The following is a 24390-nucleotide window of genomic DNA, read 5'->3' as shown; positions in this document are numbered from 1 at the left end:
TATTTATTTGACAGAGAGAGAGCGCAAGCAGGGAGCAGCAGAGGGAGAAGCAGACTCCCCGCTGAGCAGGGAGCCCGATGAGGGACTCGATCCCAGGACCCTGGGACCATGACCTGAACCGAAGGCAGATGCTTCACCGACTGAGCCACCCGGGCCCCCATGAATGGATTTTAGTTTTCTGTTAATGTTCTCAATTTAATAAAAGGCAATTGGTAAATTATCCACTTCCCTTAGATCATCTGGAGAAAAAAGAAGAGATCAATCCTTTCTTTATGACTCTGTGGTATATATTTTGACAGAACTCTATATTTCTAAATTTTGTTAGTCAACATTTCATAACTAGTTTTGATTTGTTTTGACTATTTATCATTGGGCAATTTCCCTGGTAACCAATGTTGATGATTTTCTTTTTGACTATCAATAGTATTTTTTTTATTCTTATGTTAATCCCCATACATTACATCATTAGTTTTAGATGAAGTGTTCCATGATTCATTTTCATTGTTTGTGCATAACATAGTATTTCTTTAATCGTAGGGAAAAAATGGAGTGTATTTTTAAACTATTGAAAAGATGATGACTTGTGAAAATAAATATTTAAAATTAAAAAAAAAAATACTTCTCTTGAGGTAGAATTCACAAACTAAAATCTGCATGTGTTTAAATTGTATGATGTAATAAGAATTGGCATATGTGTGTACCTATGAAACCATCACACAAATCACAATAATAAACATATCCAGTACACTCCAAAACTTCCTCATGCCCCTTTGTAATTTTTCCCTCCAGACTCTCTCTGCACCCCACAGACCTCCCTCCCCATCAACAGGTAAACATTAATCTTCTTTATGTCACTGTAGATTAGTTTACATTTTCTAGAATTTTATCTATGAAATCACACAGTATATATATATTTTTTTTTTCTGGCTTTTTTCACCCAACATAATTACTTTAAGATTAATGTAGAACTTTGTACGTACCCATAGTTTATCAGAGCATTTTATTCCTGAGTAGTATTCCATTACATAAAAGCAGCAGAATTGTCCATTTACTTGCTGATGTATATTTGTGTCATTTCCAGTTTTGAGGTATGTTATGGTGGAATTATGCCCTCCCATTCATATGTTGAATTCCTAATCCTCAGTGCCTCAGAATATGACCTTATCTGGAAATAGATTAATTGCAGATGTAATTAGTTAAGTTAAAGTGAGGACATGTTGGACTGAGGCTGGCCCCTAATCCAATATGATTGATGTCCTTATAAAAAGATGTACATGCACAAAGGGAAGATGATGTGAGGACACCGGGAAAACACCAACTACCATCGACCGAAGCCAATATTTCATGCTATCTATAAATAAAGACTGTGTTATATCTTCCTTTCTTATCTGAATTCCATTTATTTGTTTGATTATCTATCATCTATCTATCTATATCTATCTATCCATCTATCATCTATCAATCAATAGATATCCATATATCTATCACCCATCTAACTACTAATTTATTTTTAATTTATTGCAGTAGATAGAATCTCTATTTCAGTGTTCAATAAAAATGGTGAGAATGGATATCCTTGCAGTGTTCTTGATCTTAAGCGGAAAATACTTAATCTTTTACCATGAAGTATGATAGTTGCTATATATTCTTTTGTAGATCTTCATCATCAGGTTGGGAAATTTTCATAATAATCCTAATTTGCTGAGGATGTTTTATCAAAAGTCAATGTTGAATATATTGTCAAAGGTTTATCTTTGGTTATAGAGATGAGCACATGTTTGTTTCCATTTTAATTTTTAAAAATTTGTTAATATGGTAAATTCCATTGATTGACTTAAGGATGTTAATATTAAGGATGTTTAAGAACTAATTTTGCATTCTTAGGATAAATGTCATTTGGTCATGATGCATTAGCTTCTTATATATTGTTGAACTCAATTTGCTAAAATTCTTAAGAATATTTTTATCTATGTTCATGAAAGATATTGGCCTATAGTTTCTTTACTTGTGTGTTTTTGTCTCATTTCAGTATCAGAGTGATATGTCGTGTCTTCGTAGAATGAGATGTGGTATACTTCCTCTTCTTCTAAAAGAGATTGTACAGAGTTGATTACATTTTTGGTCCTTCAGTTTTTAATGAAGTTCTAGTAGTAAACAGATAGAGTTAGAGTTTTCTTTGTGGGAAAGAATTTAAGAACAAATTTTAGTTAATAGATATGACACTATCAGTTTGTGTTTCTTCCTGGATGAGTTTTGGTAGTTTGCATCTTTCAAGAAATGTGTTCTTTGCCTTTAAGAATTAAAATGTATTAGCCTAATGTGCATAGTGTTAACTTCATTATCCTTTAAATATGTTTGATCTCTAGTGATGTCACCTCTATCATTCCTGAAACTGGTAGTTTGTGTCTTTGTTCTCTTTTCTTTTTTATCTGTATATCTAGAGGTTTATAATTAAAAAAAAAATCTCAAAGAAATAGCTTTTGGTTTCAACGATCTCCTCTATTGTAACCATTGGCTCAAAATCCAGTATATCTGCATTTGTCAAGATAAATATAGACAATTATTTAAAAATATTTATTAGGGGGGTTGGGGGAGTGGGGTGACCAGGTGATGGGTATTAAGGAGAGCACATGTAGGGATGAACAGTGGGTGTTATACATAACTAATGAATCGTTGAACACTACAACAAAAACTTATGATGTTGGCTAACTGAACATAATGAAAAATAAAAAAATAAAGTAAAAATATTTATTAATTAAATGACTTCTTTACTAGCGTGTTTCTTTTTCATGCACATTTACTAAAGGTATGACTAACACAGAATGCCTGTAACAATATTGATGAGTATCACAAATACTGCTTTATAAGTCTACAGTTAATTTAAATAGTGTTAGTAATATCTTGATTGGGAAAGGTAAGTTAAAGCATCAGAAATACAAACAGGTCACAGTTCTAAATCTCTGTCCTCTAGGGCTTTTAAATATATTTTCATTAAATAAAATCATAAGAAAAGGTCAATAGATTTGTCAAAGAATTATTACACATGTGTATATATCTCTATATGTATATATATATAAACACACACATATACATTTAATTACTTTATTTACTTATTTATAGGTATCTCCATATTCCATATATGCCATTTATGCTGTTTGTTTACTCAGTGTTTTGTATTTCTTTATGACTATGACAAGACTAGGATCTACTTGTTTTAAATATTACAAATCAACATCTGTAAAATATGCAAACTTATTAATGAAGTTTGTTTTATTTTTAAGTATACTTCCTGTGTCCTAAAAAACAGTTTACCATAAATAACACTAGTAAAATATTCATTCCTACTGACACTGTTTATACTTTTAAAATATTATCAGATCAAAATATAATCAAATGCACCTATTTGACGTATCATCACAAGGTTAACACTACACTGACTTGTAGCTTTTATACAGCAAATTTCATCTGAGGTCCTTTGGCAAAACCAGTATACGAATTATGACTCAGAAATCTTTCAGCTGTCTCTGAAATGAATTCCAGGCACAGAGTAAGAATAAATATTATAATAGATATATTTAGTAATATACAAAGCTATGACAAGAATTTAATTGTCTCAAGTCAATCTCAGTTATAAACCAAACACATATTCATATATATGTGGACTTGACTGTTAGGAAGATGCCATGCCCCACCTATATCCACTCACCCTTAATGTTTCAGCTTGTATCTTCCATCTTTCCAGGGATTATCTCTTCCATGCCTTTGCCTGAGGGCTTGACTCAGTCCGCAAAGTTCCTGGCAAACCAGTTGAGTGAGGGAATGATGGCCCCTCAGGGTCAGCTTTTAACCAAAAGAAACAATCTAGCTTCTTTATGCCTTGGGTAACATAACTGAGGGGAGACCTACACATTTCCCAGAGCTCCCAAGTTGGAAAAGCCTTAGTTTTTGTTTTCATTCATTATGTATCTTTAACATGATATTTTATAGTTTACCTATAATACAGTTCTTTTGTATCTGTATCTCTCTCTACATATCTACATAGTGTTGTCATTGGGAATGAGGGAAAGAATAAATGCCAACAGAATTTCACACTGCTAAGTATTCGCGACTTCAATCCAGTTGTTTTAGAAGGTACTCATATAAAATCTAGGCTTCCTGTACTTTTTTTTTTTTTTTTTAAAGATTTTATTTATTTGACAGAGAGAGACACAGCGAGAGAGGGAACACAAGCAGGGGGAGTGGGAGAGGGAGAAGCAGGCTTCCTGCGGAGCAGAGAGCCCAATGCGGGGCTCGATCCCAGGACCCTGGGATCATGACCCGAACTGAAGGCAGACGCTTAACGACTGAGCCACCCAGGCGCCCCTAGGCTTCCTGTACTTTTAAGAAGTCTTTTAGAACTTTTTAACACAAAATATTCATGAAAATAAAAGTAGAAAATATCTCAATTAAAACTATTTGAATGTTTTTCTTTGTCCCCAGAGAAGTGAGTTATTTAATGTGTTAGATTATTGCCCCGAAGCATTAGTCATTTATAATTATGCCTTGCTTATAGAATTAAGGAATGGAAAGTTGTTTTTTTAATAATCCAGTGATGCAGTAATCTTTCCTTTTTTAATTAAAAATTAATTTGCCTCCTAATGAAGACAAATAAAACATCAAATCTAATTAAGATTGTGTGAAAGGTTGTGTTAGCCTCAGTTAAGAGGCCTAACAGACAACAAACTTCATAAATACCAAACCTCATCTTGTTCCTTTTCCTAGAAGGTCCTACGGGTAAAAGCAGCTGCAGAACATTATTCCTCCTTTTGTTTTAATTGCCTTTAACAGATGAGCTAGAAAAAGCATTATAAATAATGCATGATAATGCTTTGCATAAAGGTAAACAGAACAAATGTGCCAGGTGACAAGTTTATGACAGTATATTTTAATAACCAGGCTGTTTCTTGAATTATATTTTACTTCTCTCTTTGTCACTCAGCTAGGAGAAAGGGAATGACAAAACAGACAAGGAAAAATGAGCCATAGAAGAATTAAAAAGGCACTAATGATAATTAGGAAACAAGAACAAAGATAGTTGAGGTCTGCCCACGGGAAGGTGTTTTAAGTGTCTTAACGATTACATACATTTGGGATTTGTAAGAAAAAAGAACCGTGATAATGATGTAATTAGAAGGCTTTATTTCCATATATTTTCACTGAAACATCCACTGAAGTTTAGACACTAGTTTAGGTTCTGGGGTTGCGTAGATTACTAAGTAATAGACCCAGCTCTTAAGGATTCAGCTTACTAAAAGAAGGTAGAGATATAAAACAATGATCTGTAAAACCCCAAGAGAAAAAATTTGTTCAATGTGATGATGGAAACCAGAGGATGAATGACTAATTCTATCTTGGGGAATCAGAAATGTTTAACAAAACATATAAACAAAATCTGAAAGTATAATAATACCAAGCAAAACATCTTAGGTGGAGGACACATACAAAAAGATTGTATGGTAATTGGAACTGTATTTGCAAAGAGAGAATGGTAGATGGTCAGTCTTGAAAGTCATGTCTTTTATCTGATTGCAAAGGAACACAAAATAGAGGTTGCAACTATATGACAAAGGATAGCTCTTAAGTTTTTCAAAGCTGTGATATTAGAATAGATTAAACAATTTATGTACTACCATCAAAACGTTAAACTTTCTCCAAAAATGTTAGAGAAATATATGTGGTGGGGTTTTTATTCTATGGAAGTTTTCTAAAATTTTACCTTCTCTAATTTTGATGTATGTCCACGTTCTTGTTTCAAAAGACAGCTGTTGGCATCGCTCAGTATATGAGTAGGCAACATGTGTGGCCACAGCTGGAGTCTTGCACAGAAACGACGTTCCAATAATCATAAAAGACTTTAGTAAATTTTATTTGAATCATATTTTAAAAGAAGAACGAATTTTTGAAATAGTTTGATACACCAGAAAAAAGCACTATTCTGAAAGATTAAAAATACAAAACATATATAAATCATCTGTTTTGCTAAACAAGAGCTATTTACATCCATATGATAACTTCACTGGAGTAAAGAGGAACATTTTGGTGAGAAATTAGGATTGCCTTGGAAAAAGTTACAAAGAGGAATCTAAATTAAAATGAAATTGATTCTTGCACTTTTTTATCAGGTTTTTTGGGCGTGACATGAGATGAAACCATATGATTGACTCTGTTCAAGTTTTAAAGAGCTTCAGTATTATAAGCTTTGAAGGAAGAAGTTAGCATGGAGCTCCATTTTATCCATCTCTGCATGCTGACATTCAACTAGTGTATTGATGACCATATCCACTGCTAAAATATAGAAACACTTTTATATTGGTTATTAAATGCCCACCCCTCTGAGTCCCACAGGTTCCCATATCCATGCTACAGCATGCATTGGCCAATCTCTCAGACCTCTAGAACTTGCCCACATTTCAGCAGCCAAAAAGTTGCCACCTTACATCAGAGGAGAGCTCCGGGACCCAACTTGTTGGTAGGTGATGCATGCCTTGTACCAGAGGTTAGTTATGTGTTCACACCTGCTCTTATTCAAAAAACATATTTCAGTAAATGTTATAGGCCATACACTATACTAGGCACTTGTTAGACATTGAATTAGGAAAAACAAAGAAACAGAAATTGTTCAGGTCTTCATTAAACTCTAGTGGGAGATCAAATATGAAGTAAATCACCACAAACTGTGTGCATAATTTAAAATAATGGTAACTACTAAAGAATGAAAGAACAAAATACTATAAAATCTTGTAAGGTTGATCAAGTTTATATTTAGGAATAAGTCATTAGCAGCAAATTAGCTAATCCTGAAAATGAAATAATATTAGCAACGCCAAAAAAGCATGTAGGCAGGGCTAGCATGGTCCAATGCTTGGGGTATTTTTACGGCTGCTGAGTCAAGAACGAGTAAGTAAAGAAAAGCCCAAAGGAAAGAGTATTCAAGCAACTTAACTTTCATTTTCAAGAATGGTTGCCTCTTGGCTTTGATGACTGGATTTTGTTACTTCTTCCCATTGTATAAGCTTAGTCGTTTTGTTATTCTTCTGGACCTCGATTACTTTCTCTGAAAATTTTATATTACCTTCCTCAAGGAAAATAGTATGTAGATCCTATTCTTTGCACAGGGCCTGAAACATAGAAGGTGGTTAATAAATGTCTTTTGGAGGAATAAATCTGTGAAATGAGAATGAAAATAATTTAAAGAGTTGTAGTGAGAATTAAATTCTTTATGTGTGATAAGTATATCTGTATGTGTTTATATATACATGTATATTTATATATGAATAAATTTATAGTTTTTCATGAAATTCTATGTATATATATATATATATTTCACAGCTACATATAACTGTAGGTGTAAACATTTAACCATTAAATTGATTGGGCATATATATGTCCATAAGAATATACACAGTTTAGTAGATTGACTGATTCAAAGTAGATACTAGTAGATATTAGTTCCTTACTCACCTATTTTAGGTAAATACACTTTCAAAGAGAGTGCACTGATTAAATTATCAAAATGTAGAGTGAGAATATGTTGTAGACTTTCTCAACAAAATTTCCAAGAAATGACAAAAGATATAAACATTTTTTAAAGCGTAAAGGCCTTGGATTTCAAGTAGGGGAGGCTGATAGTGAATAATTGTCACTATGCCACTTAACAAGAAGACAAAAGATAAAACACTGGTGACATCCTTCATGGTTGTCATTAGCTTTACATATTATATGTAAACATGTACATACTTATATGTAAGTATGTGTATACTGGCACGGTACTAAAAATTTTCTTTAAAAATCCTAAAATACATTTTATCTACTGAAAGACAAGTTGTCAATTCATCTGATTGACTGTTGAATTCCCATCATTTTGAGAACTTTTCTCAGGAAATTGATATCAAATACAGTATTCTCCCCTACTGAACAAAATATACTGACTTTTCAGAGACCAATTTTTGAGCTCTTTATTGCTAAATTTGAAAACAAATCTTTAGTCTTTTTGAAAAGAAAATATGATTTGAGACAAATTTTCCAGGGATAGGTTCACTAATGATTCATCAAACTAGATGGACATATGTAGAGTTACAAGTGAGGTAAATCTTTTGGTTCAAGGTCACAGAAGCAGCATCAGTTATGCTGCAAAAAAGTTATGAGCTTGTGTGGATCATGTGCCATTTTGGAGCAGGAAACTAGAGGAGACAACTTTGCTAAACTTTCCAGAGCTTTGGAGGGTTGAGAGGCACACAGCATTATTAACTTGGCTGCAGACAGAAGTCTGGTACTGCAGAGTGCTTTCAAACGTTGCTTTATCTCAGAAAAACTTTAACGTTGACACATGGATTCATAATGGTTTTCTTTTTCTTTTTTTTAAAGATTTTATTTATTTATTTGAGAGAGAGAGGATGAGAGACAGAGCATGAGAGGGAAGAGGATCAGAGGGAGAAGCAGACCCCCCGCTGAGCAGGGAGCCCGATGTGGGACTCGATCCCGGGACTCCAGGATCATGACCTGAGCCGAAGGCAGTCGCTTAACCAACTGAGCCACCCAGGCGCCCTCATAATGGTTTTCTTGATGACAAAGCCATCAATAGCAGAGACTTTGCAGAGTCAGACCTCACTCACTTCAGGACAAAGTAAATGTTAGCACATAAATTTGACTCAAGATGTATTGAAAATCCTGGTTTTCTTTGACACAGGCCTATCACTATGTGGCAGAGTCAGCAATGGAAGCCCGAATTCCATTTTCCATTACATATCTTTGTGAGTCAAGGATTTCACTATGTTGCCAACTAAGAGCCAAAATTGATTGGGTTTCAAAAACAACTTGATCATTGTCACAACAGAGATCTTGTTGCAATTTCAAAATTGTATTCATGCCAAACAATAGTCTTTCCATTAAAATTTCCTTTGTTAGAATTAAAATGTGCTGTCTTGTTTTATTTGCCCAGTTAAATCTATCTCTTTTTTTCAGGAGGAACAATTGCATTTTACAGGAAAAACAATAAGAATCAGAAAAACATATTTTAAGACATTTTTGTACAAGGTATTTTATATACAAAACTTAGATTTTCACTTCGGTCAAGGACATTGTGTAGATACAATGCTGTGCCTAAGCCACCATATGTCATTTTCTGTAAAAGCTCATAATCTCATCAGATTCTCATGAGGGTCCATGACTCTAACATATTTTATGTTTAAAAAATTGTCTTTTATCATGTACCAATGCACTGGTATAAATACACTTATTGAAGAGAAATATATCTTTTCAAAATATGTCCTCAAATTTTGAGTACAGTAGGCAGGCCAAGTACAAATAAGTAAAAACACCAAAAACAATGAAGTGTTAGAGACAAGAGCTATTAAAGTCTGCATGTTCCCAATCTGCTACACATCCCTTGTACCTCCCACTGCCCTCTTCAGTCTATTAGAGAATCTGGTTCTTCACAGCCCTATTTGGTTTTTTTTGTGATAGAGAAGATGGATAATGGTCAAAAAGAGAAAGAATGAGAAGTGATGAAAAACACCCTGAAAAGCTAAGTCGGGCTGTTTAAAATTTATAATTTGAGAGAGGCCTGGGAAAGACCAGGAGAGAGGGGAAAGAAAGAGATAGAGGGACAGAGCTAGTCCTTTCTTGGGTTTAGAAGCCAATCATTAAGCACACATGAGTCACTTAGAACAATCTATGCTACAGAATAAACACCTCATAAATGTTACTTCATCATATTCGTTATCATTATTTTCATTGTCCTTATCATCATCATCATCATCATCATCACTGAGAAGTGGGGGCTGAAAAGTGAGAGGCTTTGGGACAGATGCAAGATGTCAGAGAATGGGAGATGAGAGTAGATTGGGGCTCTTTTTTTTTTTTTTTTTTTTGAGAGAGAGCACATGAGAGGGAGGAGGGTCAGAGGGAGAAGCAGACTCCCCAGCGAGCAGGGAGCCTGATGCGGGACTCGATCCAGGGATTCCAGGATCATGACCTGAGCCGAAGGCAGTTGCTTAACCAACTGAGCCACTCAGGCGCCCCCCTTTTTTTTTTTTAATTAGCAAATTTTTTTTTTTATGATGTTATGTTAGTCACCATACAGTACATCATTAGTTTCTGATGTAGTGTTTCATGATTCATTGTTTGCGTGTAACACCCAGTACTCCATGAAATACGTGCCCTCCTTAATACCCATCACTGGGCTAACCCATCCCCCCCACCCCACTCCCCTCTAAAACCCTCAGTTTGTTTCTTGGAGTCCACAGTCTCTCATGGTTCATCTCCCCCTCTGGTTTTCCCCCCTTCATTTTTCCCTTCCTTTTCCTAATGTCCTCCATGCTATTCCTTATGTTCCACATGTAAGTGAAACCATATGATAATTGTCTTTGCTTGACTTATTTCACTTAGCATAATACCCACAATTTGCATGGACATGGATGGAACTGGAGGAGATTATGCTAAGATCAGGCCTCTTAAAAACTATTTTCTATAACATACATTCTGGATCGCCTTCAACATTCTTTGAGATACTTAAAATAAATAGTAAATTTCTTTTAAACTTACTGTGGCCCGCAGGTCTAGCATCATTTGAGTACATCTCTGAGCTGGCATTGGGCCCTGGGAAAATTCCAGTTCTTAGGTAGATTATATTTTGAAAGCTGTGGTACTGGATTCGGCACCTCCGCTTCACTATACAGCTGCGGTTCACATTAAAATTATCAACCTGTACTGAAGCCAAAATTGCATATTAAAGCACAGAAGGAAAGCCAAGCAGGTAAGAGTCATTATGATTCTCAGAAATCAAGAACCCAGTTAAAGAAACATCCTGCAGACACACTTAAGTAGAGAATTAGATTTTCTCGAAACTTGTGAAAGTTACCAAAATTCCCCCATGAAGTTATAAACTGGGATTCAATTTTTCTTTTACCCTCCATGGAAATCCAGTTTCTCCTAAAATTAGGATACTTTCTATATGCAAGAAGAAGGCAATATCTGTTCTATGCTTTGGAGACTATATCTCCTGGGGACAGAGCTGTTACCAGAAGATTTCAATTGAAAGGCTTTCTAACCTCTGGCTGACGTTATTCCTTTTCAGAAACTAAACCAGCATGTCAGTGACAGTAGAAGAATATTTTGAATTACGGTGACTTAAATACTTCAAAGAGAGTGAGCTTCAGAACCTGAAAAATGCTAAACATTATAGGATTGCAAAACCACCAGTATCTGATTTCTGTCCAAGAGTATCTCTTTGTTCTAGAGCCTGAAGGAGGCTTAGGAGATGATGTTTGGAAAATTTATGTCAAATTTATAACCGTGTCAGCCAGTTTCACAACTATGTTGACTCTGAAAAACCTGCTACATCAGGTTACTTAAGATTGGGACAAAAGTATAATTACTGGATCATATAGTATTTCTATTTTTAGTTTTTTGAGGAACCTCCATACTATTTTTCACAGTGGTTGTATCAACACTGCTTGAGGGTTCCTTTTTTTCACATTCTCCCCAACAACATGGATGGACCTAGAATGTATTATGCTATGGAAAATAAGTCAGACTGAGAAAGACAAATGCCATATGACTCCACTCATAAATGGGATCTTAAAAAAAAAAAAAAAAGAAAGAAACAAAAAGCAGAATCAGACCAATTAATACAGAGAACACACTGATGGTTGCCAGGGGGAGAGAGGTGCAAGTTTGGTCACATGGGAGAAGGGGGAAGGGAGACATAGCCTCCAGCTATGGAATGAGTGAGTCACAGGAAAAACACACAGAACATAAGGAATACAGTCAGTGATATTGTTAAGAGCCATGTAATGGGACAGATGGTGGCTAGCTTGTGGTAAGCACAGCATAATGTATAAACTTGTCAAATCACTAAGTTGTACACCTGAAACAAATGTAACAGTGTGTGTCAACTATACTCAAATAAAAATAATATTGGAACAGAAGGGATGGATGGATATATTTTTGTATGGAAGTGACTTAGAATAAAGTTTTAGTCAGTTTTAGAAAGATGATAGAACCCTCACAGAATCCTCACTGATGACATAGCTATTTACCATAAAAATATACTATGAAAATTATGGGCTGGGGCTGTTGGAGAGTTAGGCAAATATTCTTTTCCTTTGAGAAATCTGACCTTTCCAATGATGCCCTTGTGCGTGTGAATAATAGGTTACCTACCATTGACCTCTTCTCCCTGAGGAGACCCAGAACCGGGGTTGGAAACTACAGCAACTGATTTTTCTGTGGTGGGTGGAGTCACAATTGGGACAGCAAACACTGGGCTGCATTTGTTTCTAGATTTTCATAGACATCAGCCAGAATGGGACAAAGCAAGTTTCCCCTCGTCAGCCCAAAACTTTGGTATCTATGTATGTCATTTTAGCAAGAGGAACTACTCTCAGAAAGGAAAGAATCCAGGGTGTACCCATTGGCCCTTATTCAGCATTTTAAGCTACCAATAAATAATATCCTGATTTCTTATTCCAGTTCTAAATCAATTTAGAAATAAGACAAAAGCATAAACCTCCAGGTGCTAAAATACCACTTTACCTTAGGATAAAGCAGATATGAGAGAACTGAGCTATGTTTACAGAAAGCTGGGCTTCCTAGCACCATATGCCCAGACCTAGGCAGCCAGCACTGCTTGCACCCAGGCTGTCTACTCTGCCCTTCATTCCAGCTGCAAAGCCTACCCCAGGAGGACCTCAGCCTGAGGCACGCTCTCCTGACAGCTCACTCTCAGAAAGGAGGGAAAAGAAAAGAGCTGGCTTTGTGTGGTAGGGTCCTCCTTTTAAAGTCACCAGTTGGAACATACACATCTTCCTCTCCAAGAAAGTAGTGAGTGATGAAAAGAGGCCAACAGAGTTACACCCTAGAAGAAAACATGCCCCACCTGCCCCTCTGATAGTCCTTACCTACCAGAGACACAGATCTTGGAGAGAGAGTGAACTAAAATCCAGAACAAGGTTTTCTTGCCCAGGAAATACCCATTTACAAGATTCAAAGTATTTTCCAGGAAGTCTCTTGATAGGCACGACTGAGTTGAGCTTAGCTGTGTTAAATTAATTAAGCGAAGAGGCCACGAGACTGAAGTGGCTCCCGTGGCCTAAGTAATCAAACCAAAACCCAAGCCTGTAAATGCCTCAAGGTCACAAAATGAAAAACTCAAGGACAACCAATCTCAAACAGCCAAGTAGACTTTGAGCTATAGCTAATCAATAATTTCCTTACTTTGTCTTTTCTCTATAAAGGTCTCCCCGAGTTCCTGTCTGTGGAGTGCTCCTAACCACTTAAGGTTTGGCAATGCCTGATTCCAATCAACTTTTGTTCAAAACTCAATATTTTTAATAGACCTCTTTTTATCTATTGACAGCTTCCAAGAACTCTTAGTTGTATCTCTTTGCAGAGGTATGCATAATTTATCCACGGGGGAAATGTGGTGGGATCACTACTTTTTAACTTGGGAGTATGCCCTGCCTTCCAGTGATGAATGAAGTGCAGTCAACCTATTTCTAGCCATCCACATCTCAGGATACAGCAAGGCAAACATTGATTTGAATATATGTGGCTCTCATTTGCTTGTAATTAATTTTTTTCCATTAGAATGATAGATTTATCTATTTGGTTTCATTGTTTTCTCAGCTTGCCAAATCATTCTGAGATAGCCAGTATGATAGAACAAGGCATCCAGATCCATCATCATCTATTACTGATTTGAAAATTGATTTGGAAATGGGGAACGAGAAGCAAATTAAATAGCTTGCAGTGACTTTTTACCAAAGAGCAAGGAAAGGGAGTTCTTCATACCAAAATGAGTGCTCTAGGGCCCATATTAAATGAGAAATCAGAATAAGTCTGTCAAAACTCGGGGTGTATTGCTAATACCTCTTGGAGGATAAGATAGCCTCACTTGGGTGGTGCCAACTCAGCATACCATCTGTCAAATGCACATAACTACACCAATTTCTTTTATTAAAAGATAATCATCTGGGGCGCCTGGGTGGCTCAGATGGTTAAGCGTCTGCCTTCGGCTCAGGTCATGATCCCAGGGTCCTGGGATTGAGCCCCGCATCGGGCTCCCTGCTCAGCAGGGAGCCTGCTTCTCCCTCTCCCACTCCCCCTGCTTGTGTTCCCTCTCTCACTGTGTCTCTCTCTGTCAAATAAATAAATAAAATCTTTAAAAAAAAAATAATCATCTAACCTCCACTCTTTTAATACTCAACATTCACATAACAGCTACGACAATTTTTCATATGTTTTTTTGGGAACACTTTGACAAAGCCCATCCCACTCCTTTCTTCTTTATTGCTCTTGAAAGTCTAATTTCCCTTGATGAAAATCAATTTTTCCCAACTGATGAAAATCAGTTTTTCCAATGACAGAAAAAAGGTAATTAAATATGTTCAGTTCATAGCTAACTTATCTCATTGCCAACCATCTAAATAACTGGATAATTGTGTGAGGAGAATAGCAGTAACCTAATGATATGAGTTACAGGAAAGGAGGGACATATGATTTGTCCCTCTGGACACAGCCTGGTATTGGCTTGTACCTGACCAGAATGGGTATAATGACTCACATGTACTGCTCTGTGACTTGAGCCCCTCTCTGTCACACATTGACAGAAGCATAGCTGAAATTATCTGAAGTGAAGTGGGTGACAGAGCTGTCTCCATCGGTTAGAGCCACAAAACCAGGGACTGTGTTTGGCAAAATGTCTCTGAACATGGCTTTTGCGTTGTGCTTTACATATGAAGGTTTACATAGAAGGTTTTGCTTAAAACAAGACCGCTTACTTGGGCAATTTATTTTTTTTTTTAAAGATTTTATTTATTTATTTGAGAGAGAGAGAGTGAGAGACAGAGAGCATGAGAGGGAGGAGGGTCAGAGGGAGAAGCAGACTCCCCGCTGAGCAGGGAGCCCGATGCGGGACTCGATCCCGGGACTCCAGGATCATGACCTGAGCCGAAGGCAGTCGCTTAACCAACTGAGCCACTCAGGCGTACTTGGGCAATTTAAAGAAAAGCTAAGAAAGAGGGATGCCTGGGTAGCTCAGTCGGTTAGGTATCTGACTCTTGATCTCAGCTCAGGTCTTGATCTCGGGGTCATGAATTCAAGCCCTGCATTGGGCTCCATGCTGGGTGTGGAGCCTACTTCAAGAAAAAAAAAAAAAAGGTAGAGAAGAAAATGACAATTCTCATAGTTTGTCAGTATTGAAAGAAAACTGACTAATTATATTAGGAGAACTTTCAATTATCTAGTTTCATACCTGGATAGAGAACGCTCAAAATTTGTAAGTGGCAAACTGTTCTGAAATAGACGCCCTTTGAAATTGACTCACACAGAGACTGTGGCAGTGCAGCTCACTAGCCCCCGGAAGTGACCTTGAAGTCAGTCATGCACTTATACACATTGGTTTCCTCCTTATATGGGTCATCATTTCTTGAAAGATCAGATTAAAACTACATATTTTCTCTCCTCAAATAGTCTTAAGACCTCCATAATCATACCATCTACAGAAAATCACGTGCCTGGCGGGGTGTGGGGGCTGGTGAACCATGAGAGACTATGGACTCTGAGAAACAAACTGATGGTTCTAGAGGGGAAGGGGGTAGGGGGATGGGTTAGCCTGGTGATGGGTATTAAAGAGGGCACATATTGAATGGAGCACTGGGTGTTATACGCAAACAATGTATCATGGAACACTACATCAAAAAAATAAAATAAAAATAAATAAATAAATAAATAAATAAATAAATAAGAAAATAAAATGAGAAAATCGTGTGCCATTTACCATACTCTAAGTTCAAAATAAATATATGCACCTTAGCTACTAATAAATAAAGATAAATGTGAATTTTGAATCAGTATGATGACTTTTTAGGGCAATTACTCACAAATGTTTACTTGCTTCTTTTCTTAAATACCCCTACGGGCTGCCCCTACAGGCTACACAGCATTCAGAGGTTTTCTTACCTAGATGCCTTCGCCATGTAGATATGCCCTTCCTACTCTGGAAAGCACGCCAGGGGACACGTAAGTGAGGGTGGTATTGTTTTAAGTATAACAATATATGTGATTTATTTTTAAGCAAGTGCTTTGACAATATTAGCATAGGAAATATTATCAAAAGTAATTCCTTGCAGTACTTCTCACATCTCATAAAACATAATGATGTTTGCGTAAGGCTATTGAGGGTGCAATTTATCTTCTTGTATGGGAAGTGTTAGGTATATTCTCTTTCTCTTCTGTTAATTCTGCTTTGATAAATGTAAAAACTAAAAGAATGTTTTTATTCAATTTAGACTGGATTGCCCCTATTCTACTGTTCGGAAAGGAATAACATTAACGAGAATCCAAAACTTCACACCACTTAATCCTCCCTATAAGTTTCCTTTCAATATTCCTGGCTGTCCTTTACATCAAGCCTAACCCCAACAGGTGCAGAAAAAGATCTTAATAATATATTCAATGTGGTGAAGTATAGACACTGAGCTATGAGCAGGGAGAAATTATTCCAAACCAGGTCATATACGAGAGTGAATGGAACACTATTATAATTATATGGGACAAGGGCAAAATCTCAGGCTGTCTTGGACCCACCCTGTGACCTAACTATTAATGTTATCAAAATCCCATGTCTTTGGAGTTAATCTTGCCTGGGTGGCTTTATTGTGTTTTTCTCTCTCTGTTGTTTTTTCAGGGCTGGATTTTTTCTGGGGCCACATCCATGGGCTCACAGTATGCATCAGGGTCCTCTCTCTAGCACTCATCTCTGCTTGTTGTTCCCTAGCTTTATTCCTCAGAGAGACATGATTGCTACCAACATGTAATCCTCCTACTTCAGGAAGAAAGACAACTTTTCTTTTCTCAAAGCCTATGTGACAATCCCAGGAAGGACTGATTGGTCCTGATTTGGTCACATGCACCTCCCTGAACCAATCAGGGAGAAAATGGGTTTAGGTCTCATTACCAGTGCTGTGAGAGGGTGGGTTACATAACTGATTACCTCATGAGGACATGGAGGAGGCAATTCGGGGCAGGAATGAAATCACAAATATTCACTCTTCTAGGGTCACACTAGTAAGTTATGTAGATGGGATCTAAATTCAGTTTCTGACAAAAAAATCTTTGCTCTTTTTAACACACTATCTGTCTGTTCTACACATAAAGATAATAAATGATGACAAGTTTTAGGCAACACATTTTTTAATATGTTTCTATTTGTTCTGATTCTAGTGGCCTTATTGATATGGTTTTCCATATGCTCTTTGACAGTGATGCATTGGTTTATTAAGACATGGGTTTTTGTCAGTTTCTTTTTTCCTGTGTTAATAATTGGACTGTGGTCAAATCACAGACTATGATAGCTTTGGCTGGTCGTAAGCTCTTTGAGTATAGTCTTATCCAGGTATGGACCATGAATCAAGATTTTTTCAATTTGTTCAATATTAAGGAAAAAGAAATCCCTAAAAACAAAACAAAACAAAACAAAAACGCAGGTTCTTATATTACTTTCAATGAATAGTTTTGTAACATAGATTTTAAAAATACCCTAAGATTAACAGTTAAAGCCACAAATAGAAAAGACTACTTAACTCATGCTCTGAAACCCACCATTCTTATTTCTTATTTATTTATTTATTTATTTATTTATTTATTTATTTATTTTGAGAGAGAGAGCGAGTGCACGTGAGTGGGGGAGAGGGGCAGAGGCAGAGGGAGAGAGAATCTCAAGCAGACTCCACACTGAGTGTGGAGCCCATCATGCGGCTTGATTTCACCACTATGAGATCATGACCTGAACCGAAATCCAGAGTCAGATGCTTAACTGACTGAGAGACCCAGGTGCCCCTGAAATAAATTCTTATTTCTTATCACACTTTATGGAAGCACTGATGAAGATGTTTGCAATGACTAGAACATTCCAATCCCAAAGCCAGAAAAGCCTGGATAGCAACAGGATGCCTGGAAGACCACAACCCCTTCTCTGCGGATGTTTGGGAGCTGAACACATGCCTACCCCCATCCATGATCATGTGCTCCTCGCCTGCTCTCTTGCACATTGCCCCCCCCCCACCTCTCCTTATAACACTCTAGGTATCCACCTTGCAGGTGAAGAGGTCAGTTGTTGAGGCTCGAACCTGTCACCTCCCCTGGCACCAGAAATAAATTTCTCCCTCGCTCTTTTCCAACAACAACAACAGCAGCAACAATGAAATATCCTAAGGCTGATTTAGCAATAGTAGATATCTACCTGAATTTTTATTTTCAAAATTTTAGTTCAAGAATAAAATTTAGTTATGGTTTTCATTAAATTTAAGATAGAAATATTCCAGCCTGTAGATTTTTTCATTATGTAATCATGTCTGCTAATAGTAGGAAACATCATATAAATGCATCATAACATTTCAAAATGATAATTCTTTAAGCGTTCAGCAAATTCTTGGGTCTACTTGAATGAGCTGGAAAACTGACTATGGATACTGAGAAAGGACACCACTTACACTGGGAATAATAAATGAGGAACCAGTACAGTATGAGGGATAAGAATAGATACAGGCCTCTTTTTTATTTACTTAAATCTCCATTATTTTTGAAGTAGAATAACCAGAGAATAGTTTTGTTCTACTGCAAGGTTCAACAAACTTTTTCTGTAAAGGAGCAAACACCAAATTAGTTTAGTTTTTGCCATTGCGTTTTGCCATTGTGTCTTTGTCACAACTCCCCACTTCTCCCATTTGTAGCCCCAAAGCTTCCATAGACCATACATAAATGAATTAACATAGCTCTGTTTCGATAAAACTTTAATTACAAAAACAAGTGGTTGGCTGGATTTGGTTTGCAGGGTGTGGCTAGCCAACACAGCAAAATAGAAGATTGATTTGGAGACTTCTGTATTTCCCTTCCTAGTTTTAGTACAGGTCCTTCCTCGGGCCCCAGAATCATTGAGCTGCCATCTAGATGGCTCAGCAGTCCTTCTACCCCTGTTCCCACCCTTACACCTCTAACAGGTTTTCTTTCCTTGTTATTGGTTACCTTTTCCTCACAGACCCTTCATAGACTGTATATCCTCTTCTAAAGTTTGTATCTTAAAACAAGACTCTTGGAGACAGTTATTTGGCACAACATAATTCATCTCGGGTAAAAGGAATTTCTAAACTAATGGTCAAAGAGAACACAGAGACCTTTTGGCAATGTCCTTTATGAAATACAATGCAGGCAATTTTTATTCTGCTGACTTTGGAAAACAATTACTGCCATAGATGTTTAATATGAAATTAAATATGTATTTAGGCTTCTACCATCTGTTTTACCCATTAGGCAGATCTGGTTGGAGGACTTATTTTGAAAGGCCGTTTTTTTCCATTTGTGCAGTATCTCATGGGGCTTGATGCTGATGAGCCCGCTTCCTATATGTACACCTAGAAATCCTCCAGAGAATCAGCACCCAGCACAGGGTATCCATTCTGCTTCCGTGTCTTAGATCTAATTAAAGAGTAGCACTAGCCATATATGTACTCAGATTGCCCAGTGAATAGTCACACAGCTAACAACCCTTAACTGGGAGAACATGCTAGAAAGTTTTTTATTTTTTGTCTTTTCCTAAGATAGTTCATTATCAGCAATATATCATAAGCTCTCCTAATATAGAGGTAGACATCAATTTCAAATATGTTAAAATTCAACACATAACATTTCAAGTTCTTCGGTGATTATTAATTTATGTATATGACATATAATATGCTGGACATTTAATTGCTGTAATTACCTCATTTAAGTTACTCAAGTTCTGAACACTATAGTAAAAACTTCAATTTCCACTGGGATTTTTTTGTAAATGTAAACTTAAGGAAAAAAATGAACAACTGCTTTTTAAGGAGATTTTTGGATGATGTCACCCACTCTTTTCTTTGAAATGTTTACAACGTAATTAAAATATTTGCTAGCAAGAAGCCATGGACTTGAAAGAGGGTTTCAATAGTCAGTTTCTACTTTAGTAGTAGCCAGATTCTAATTCTCCTGAAATCAGTGAGGACCCTTCTCTAGTGTTCGCCAGCCTTCCCTCTAGACCTTTACTATGTAAGCATCAAACCATTGGCTATTCCCGGGAAAGCTTGGTTTGCTTTTTAGTTTTGCAAATTTGGAGCAAGAAAGTTTCATTATCGGAATATCTCTTGCATCGAATCGGAAGTATTCCTGGGTTGTTAGCAACTCTAGTTTATGAGCAAAACAGATTTTCAATGATTTAGGTAGATGAAAATATTTTATAAACTGTAAAACACTTTATAAATATCATTAATTATTATAATTCTCAAGTATCTTCTGGAACTGGAAAATAGTGACTTCTAGATGTCATTTGTAATTTAAGTGAATACAAGTTATATTTCATTTTCCTATTCAAAGTGAGACATTGAGAGGTGCCTGGCTGGGTCAGTTGGAAGAGCATGTGACTCTTGATCTCAGGGTTGTGAGTTAGAGCCCCACACTGGGTGTAGAGATCACTGAAAGCAAGCAAGTGAGCAAGCAAGAAAGAAACTCCAAAATGAGATATTGAATAACACTTATTTTGTCTAACTGCATCATATAAAGATGGGAAACAAGAAAGTAATTTAGAAAAGCACCTAAAAGTTATAATTATTCCATTACATTATCATTATTTCAAATACATAAAATTATGGAATATCATAATTATTCCATAATTAGTCCATTTTAGCAATGATTTGAAATATAACTGAAGTCATCAAAATGACACTGCAGTGGTTTTCTAGAATGAATCTTGCAGATTATGACTTTGAAGTATTCAAAAAATAAATATTTTCTTGTCTAAACACCCAAATTGTGCCAGGCACAGTAGAAAAGGAAAACAGATTAGATGACGTGCCATGAAAGAACACAATTCTTAGGAAGACAGGACAAACCGATAAGAGCTTGTCAATGACACACGGGAATATACACCAGATTGTGTTATCTTCTCATCAGTTAAGGCTGTGTCAGAAAGGATTTAGTAGACTGCTGAAGAATTTGCATGAGAAGTGAATATTTCCAGATGAAGGATATTTTGATCAGGGAAGGAGGATACATCCGGAGTTCCATCCTGCCATGAAGACTACTGCCTGGGATGATACTCATTTTAGTATAAACATTTCTTGCACCTACAGCACAAACTAAGCCAAAGGAATCCTTTCCTGAAGAGGAGATTCTCATTGGATAATTATCTTCATTTACTAGTTCCCGAGATTTATTTTGCCCTGTAAACTAATTTAGTGTAGTCATCGTGAAAATGGTTATAATTAACACTTTCTTGTGTTTCTAGTGATTGAATGTAATAGAAAATGGAAATTATGAGCAGAAGGTATTCTGACTTTATACTATCATTCTTCAACAAAACCCAAGTTATTTAGCATTTTATTTTAAATATAAAGACAGAGTTAAGAATTTTAAGAAATTAGCTGGCAAATTCATAAAGAAACTTTTAATCTTAGATCATTTATATATGAGGTGGGGACAGTTGATTCAATAATGAGTCAATAATGGAGATTTAAGGCAGCAAATTTACCCTCCCTGATGTAGCTAAAGAATATGTACATAAATCTGTAGAATATTGAGAGAGGGAGAGAGGGAGGGTGTGAGGGAGAAAGAGAGAGAACACAAATAATAAAAATTTGACTTAAAGATTTAATTTTATTTTAACAGTAAAAGAACTACTATTTTTATCATAATACTTTGAAATTTCAAAAAGACCTTTGGTATAGATCATAATTCTTCTACTAAGCAGCTGAGTATGAACATTTCAATAACATTTATTCCTGACAATGTATTTTTTAATGATTAATGGTTAAATAATTTTAATGATTTAAAGAAAGTTCTAGTATTGCTACTTCTGCCATGCATTTCAATTTTCAAGTTTACTATTAATTTGATGGTAAATGAAGATAAATATAAACCACAAACTATATATTGGTCTATTCACTGGTGGTAGATCCTTCATATTTGTTTAACATAGTAAGAAACAATCTCACAAACACTGTTAACTCCCGCTATCATATTTTCTAAAAAGACATATTTTAGCCAACTGAAATTTAGTAAAATTTCCTACTACATCACAATCTCTGTAAAGAGAGAGCAGAGCAGTGGATATGTTTTGTTAGCTACTATATTTCTTGAAGCTCCTAGAACATAGTAAATACTAGATTAATATTTTGTGGATTGATTATTTAGTTGATTGAATGATTAGCCAGAGTTGATGCAAGCAACAGGGCTGCCAATCTGTCTTTCAGATTTTTCACTACGTGGGGGCTGGAAGAGCACTGTGTGGGGATATGCTCCAGTTCACGCCTCTTTCTAACTGAAAATTTGCCAGCATCTGTAATCGCACTTAATTCCTTTTCATCCAAGGACACAGACATGCTCCTTTTCCATTTAAGTCCAGTTCCTTCACCAGCATTCTTAATCCTATCTCCTGCTGTCTTCAGGACCGGACTGAACTCTGGTTCAGTCCCAGCTCTCGTTCTTGTTGTTTCTCTCCCTCTACTGAATTCATTCCCTACCCTACAAATATGTCCCTCCTCTGACCTGGTGTTCCTTTTTTATGTAAGCCCCCATTCCTCCCTTACCATTCAACCTTCCATAGAGGTGCCTACTTTGTGCAGGTTGGCTTCTTCACTGTCTCTTCCTTATTCGAATGATGCAGGCAGGATTTTAGCTTCTCCATCCATTTGAAGGTGTTGTTCCCAAATTGTTCCTAAAATTGCCAAGTTTCAAAATGAATGGATACTTTTTTGTCCCTATCTCATTGGTTACATGCTAAAGGTAAAATGCTCATTGCCCTCTTAAAACTCTCCCTTCCCTGTGACTACCAGATTCTCTTCTGGTTCTCTGGCCAGTTTGTCTCTACTTAGGGCTTTCACTATTCACTTGTAAATTATTTGAGCACTCTTACTCCTCCTTCTTATTCCCCAGGCATTGGTGTGTCTTCTGTCCTTCACCTTCTGTCCTTCATCCACCACACCCAGTACTGTTTGTTCTCGGCACTGTGAGTGGTCTCACCTACTCTCATCATTTGAACCCCTCCCTCTATACCAATGAAATCCAACTTTCTTCCCCAAAAGTTTACTCATAATCGTTGCAGAAAACACTAAGATAGCTATTTAATCTCCAAGCTACGTGTTCATAATACTCCAGTAATGACACAGATGGGAAAAGGCAGTATGTAATTTCTGTCAATATTTTGTGGCTAGAATTACATCACATGGCCACAGCTTTTGTCAAAGGAGATCTGAATGTGTAGTTTTTGGCTGAGAAGCCATTACTTAGCAAGAACACTACCCAAAGGAAGGGGTAGCCACATTTTTGGTAATGGCAACTTCTGTGACTATTATATTGTCCTCATTTTAAATATCAATGTGTGGGATGTGCATGCATCCAAATTTCTTATTCTATGAGAAATCCAGATATATGAAATTTTACTCTAGTAAGACTTACTCTTTTAAAAAATTCAGGTTAGTCTAGGGGCACCTGGGTGGCTCAGTCAGTTAAGCATCTGCCTTCGGCTCAGGTCGAAGCCCCTCACTGGACTCTCTGCTCAGGGGGAAGTCTGCTTCTCCCTCTCAATCTCCCTCTCTGCTCTCCCTCTCTCTCTCAAATAAATAAATTAAAATCTTTTTTTTTTTTTTTTAAGATTTTATTTATTTATTTGACAGAGACAGTGAGAGCAGGAACACAAGCAGGGGGAGTGGGAGAGGGAGAAGCAGGCTTCCCACTGAGCAGGGAGCCCGATGTGGGACTCAATCCCAGGACTCTGGGATCATGACCTGAGCCGAAGGCAGCCATTTAATGACTGAGCCACCCAGACGCCCAATAAATTAAAATCTTAAAAACAAAAAAAGACTCAGGTTAGTCTACAGGCTGACCAAGGTTCAATAAAACATCTTTAGTAAAAAATCTCTTCTAATGAATTTAGCCCAGAAACTATATTTTAAGTATGATTCATCACGCTTTCTTGCTATTCCTTCTTTCCTTTTGCTCTTGAAAATATAAAAATGAAATAGTTCTATTTTTCCAAAAGTAGTGTGTCTATTCTATGGAATGGCTTTAGTCCTTATTTTATATTTGCTCCAACTGTTCAACTTTAAGGCCATCTTTAGGAAGTTTAAAAATATCTCCTGTGCCTTTTTGGCTCAATGCTGAGAATAGAGTTGGCTTGGTTCTCAGGTGTCAGCCATTCTCATCACGTTTGACCTGACAAACTTGAAAGATGTTTTCCACAGAAGCTTGACAGAAAGGAAGAAATTCAGCATCATTTTAACTGTGTTACTGCAGCCTTAAGGGTTCTGATGAGGCAGATATTTGAGAACTGTGACATTA

The sequence above is a fragment of the Mirounga leonina genome, unplaced genomic scaffold, assembly GCF_011800145.1.
Source record: "Mirounga leonina isolate KUSES-001 unplaced genomic scaffold, KU_Mleo_1.0 Mir_128, whole genome shotgun sequence".
NCBI lineage: Eukaryota > Metazoa > Chordata > Mammalia > Carnivora > Phocidae > Mirounga > Mirounga leonina.
This window is presented reverse-complemented; position numbering follows the sequence as displayed.